This window comes from Triticum urartu, chromosome 7A (assembly GCF_056163025.1).
Source record: "Triticum urartu cultivar PI428250 chromosome 7A, HENAU_Tu73, whole genome shotgun sequence".
Taxonomy (NCBI): domain Eukaryota; kingdom Viridiplantae; phylum Streptophyta; class Magnoliopsida; order Poales; family Poaceae; genus Triticum; species Triticum urartu.
The window spans coordinates 36,242,168-36,246,125 of NC_141879.1; the positions used below are offsets into that span (position 1 = coordinate 36,242,168).

General features: G+C 40.8%; 1 long non-coding RNA gene across 1 annotated transcript; it reads right to left on the minus strand.

The window, feature by feature from the left end:
* Positions 1-1,603: 1,603 nt before the first annotated feature.
* LOC125521779 (uncharacterized) lies at positions 1,604-3,611 on the minus strand. The gene is made up of 3 exons (XR_007289428.2): positions 3,201-3,611; positions 3,040-3,110; positions 1,604-1,939 (listed from the first exon to the last, which is right to left on the minus strand). It is a non-coding gene; the product is annotated as an uncharacterized LOC125521779 (long non-coding RNA).
* Between the last annotated feature and the right edge of the window lie 347 nt (positions 3,612-3,958).

Sequence of the window (3,958 nt, forward strand, 5' to 3'; positions counted from 1 at the left end):
CCTCAGCAAGCTCTGGCTCCACACTAGTACCAACACCTACAGGAACCTGAATGGTAGCCATGCAACATACAAAGTGTGTGGATCTTGTGGACAGTAGGCAAATGGAACCCAAATGTAAATTTCATTTAAAAAATATATATTGCGAAAAATGTAAATACGTATGGAAAACAATTGTCTCATGTTTGCAAAATAAAATCATCTATTAGCAAAAGGCTAATGTTTACAAAACTGTATATTCATGTGTTAAAAAGTTCATGTTTTTAGAAAATAAATATGCATGAGTATGTTACACCTACATATACTTCCAAACAAATTTTCATGTATTTTCCACCCCCACCCCACCCTACAAAAAAGAAAGTAAAAAATAGCCAAAAATGCAACACAAAAAAGAAAGGTTTGCAAAGAAAATGGAGAGAAAAACAACAAGAAAAAGGGAAATATATAATATAAAATGAAATAAAATGGACCAGCCCATCTAGCCGTCCCACCATATACATGGACAACTCATTGAACTAAGTGTAGACGACTCGAAATTGCTGCTAGCTCAGGACAGAGAGCTCCTATTGGACGCTCATTGCATCCAATAGCAGCGTGCTGCACAGGGGCAGCCCCGATGGGCCACCGGCTCACTGGCGATGTACCCCGATTCACTATAGCTCGTGTTATTGTAGCACATTTCACTGTAGCAGATGGTTCTTATTGCCTTAAAAGTGAACTTCGGTCCGTCTACTGTAGCAGAATTTCGGTCCGTCTACTAAAACACAAAAAAACATCAAATTTGTGAACAATTTTTTAAATCAAGAACTTATTGCCTTAAAAGTGAACTTGTTTATAAATGTGAACAACTTTTGAAAACTTTGAACGATTTTTAAAATTAAGAACTTTTTACCAAAAAAGAGAACGTTTTTTGAAATTCCGAAAAGATTTTCTAAAATGTGGATAATTTGAAAATTTTGAAGTTTGAACTTCTCCTGGAATTTGCGAATTTCTGAAGGAAAACCAGAATAAATTATGCAGAAAGGAAATAAAAATAAGAAAACCAGAAAAACCGGGCTTGCAGTGATACGTTTTTTAGGGGTGGTTGCCCATATTCCAGTAGACGGACCGAAATTCACATCATGTCCCATACGTCCTTTAACTGGGCTGGCCCATATCGGGAAAACAACGATGATGTGGCCGTATGATTGACAGTGAGCGAGGTTGCTGCTTGCTATGCGTCGCTTGTAGCGAGCGCTAGCGCAATGCCGCTTCCCTGGTTCGTACGCCCACGAAACGAGTTCATTGTCACATCCAGTTAAAAAACCAGCACGTGGGCGAGCCAGCAGAGGCCGGCTGGCAGGTCCGGAATGAGTGGATCCAGTAAAAAACAACGAGCTGGCTAGTAAACAGTTACAGCTCGTTTGGCTCCCCTGATTTCATTTCATTTGGCTGAAATGAAATGAAATTAAATCTCTATCAAGATTTCATTTGGCTGAATCTAGATTCCAAATCCAAATTTTGTGTTTGGCTAGCACTAGGATTTTGAGGTCAAATCTGTACCAGCACAAAAATAAGCAAGAATCTGTACTAGCACCAACAAACTAGCATTTGTGCTAGGAATAAATAGGATGAATAAATCTGTACCAACACCAACATTGACAGCTTATTTGTTCACACATAGCAATGTTTTGCATTAAACTGAACCATGCCAATACATAGAACTTCAACATGAGACTTTGTAAAAAGTTCAATCTTTGTAATACGACAAAGGTTCACAACAACATCAAATTATCACAATCTAGCCAAGGTTACATAAAAACTGAATCTTCACATTATTAGACCACCCAAGAAAGATTTTCATTGCATGAGGATCTTCTTTTCTTCATTCTGTTCGTCCAACATTACACTTCACCCACTATTTGATAACCTTGTGCCTGTAGCAAGAGGTTTCTTTATTTTCCTGCAAAATATGATGAGAAATAGTGAGAGATGGTCTCATAGGGTACATGTAAACAGTCCTTGAACACAATGGTAGGTAGAAATTGCTCAAAGTGAAAGATGAGGACAGCCAAGAATACAAATCAAAGTGTCTCACGATAAGCTTTACCTTGCAACAATCTTCAGGAAGGGTAAAAAAACTCAACTTCATATAGAAATTGCTCTAAGGTTAACTTGCACTTCATATGCACAACCGAATACAAAAGGACAGAGCGTATTATCATGAATCAAAAGGTAATGGCGCAGACCATCAACAACGAGTAGGTTAAGTAGGACCGAAACTATGTCGATAAGAGACTACATACTAGAACATATATATATAGCAAGTACATATATTTATTCAGCCACTAAATAAGCGCATCTGGTTGATATTCTAGACCACTAATGCCACTTCTCGACGGAAGAAAAAAATACTAGTTCATCATCCAGCCCCGCAATTGCATTGAGAGCATCAAGTATTTCTTCAGGGGTGGGGGCTTTCTGGTGAGGAGCAATTAGAATATACGACAACCAGTTTTATTCTAATAATGTACCCTCACTCCTTGGAGGTCAGGTAAGGTCAGGTCAGTAGCTTGGAATCAACCACACACCAAAATCAAAGTAACTAAATGCACCTATCTGTCAAATCAGAGCTTCTGATATGTACAAGGACACAATTAGCATCCATGGAGAAGCTCTGGACACTCACTGTGCTAACTAACTCCATTTTATTTTCACCAACTACTTAGAGGGTGTTTGTTTCCAGGGACTTATTGGTTTAGGGACTTTAAAAAGTCCCTATAAGTCCCATCTAAACCAAACAGGAGGGAGTGAGCATTTGGGACTTATGAAATAAGACTCTCAAGGAGGGACTTATAGGGACTTATAGTTGTAATATGGTCTTTTAATCTATGTTAAGTCCCAGAAACCAAACATGTAGGGACTTTTTAGGGACTTAAGACTTATAAGTTGGGGCTTAAAAAAGTCCTAGGACTTATGAAACAAACAGGGCCTTATTATGGAGCACTTAGCACGGAAACAGAACATAGACCATGGAGAGAGGGGGAAGGGGAGCTGACCAACCGTGGGCTAGCGAGGAGTCGTCAAGAAGTCGATCTGCTGTCCGGATCCGGTGGCTGGAGGGCGGCATGCTGCTGAACAGTGGGGTAGGGTTAGGGTTAGGGCAAGTAGGAAGATTGCATCAGAGAGGAGGGGAGGGGCGTGGAGACGTGGAAGGAGCTTACCAGAGCTAAGATCTGGACGACGATGTTGCGGTCACCGGAGGCGGCACGACCTCGAACGAGGGAAGAGGCGTCGCGAAATCCTTAGTAGAGGACGAGGGAAGAGGCATCGAGGAAGGCGCTATCACCCGCGGGGGGATGCGCCGACGGCGACTGAGAAGGCGGGATTCATGGTAGCGGCGACGGTGAATGGGAGATTTAGCGGCGGTGGTGGTGGAGATTTGGCGGCGGGGGCGGTGGTGGATGGGAGATTTGGCGGCGGCGGCGATGGGCATCTGAGGAGGCTAGCGCGTGAGGACGAAGAGAGTGGCTGAAATCAGGAAGAATGACAGACGATAGCCTCGGATTTGGGGCTAGGCAAGTTTTCATTCTCCGAAATTTAAGAATGAAATCTGACGGTCAATTCCGTGGCAGCCAAACGAATGAGCGTCGGAATTCGCAAATGAAATATAGTGAATTCGGCCCCAATGATGGGAGCCAAACGAGCTGTTAGAGTTGGAAAAACGTAGACCACTACATTAGTCAATAACTTGTATCTGGGAAATAATATTTTTGAATACTCATGTAATTTAGCGCAAAACTAAATCATGCATTTAAATAGAATTTTTTTACCAATTTTGAAAATGTTCCCTAATTTAAAAAGAGCCATTTTTTAGAAGAAAAAAAATAGTCACACATTTTTTCAAATATATTCAGTAACAGTTTTTTATTAAGCATTCAAAAAAATTGAATGGTAAAAACAAAATTTAAGTTGCACAAAT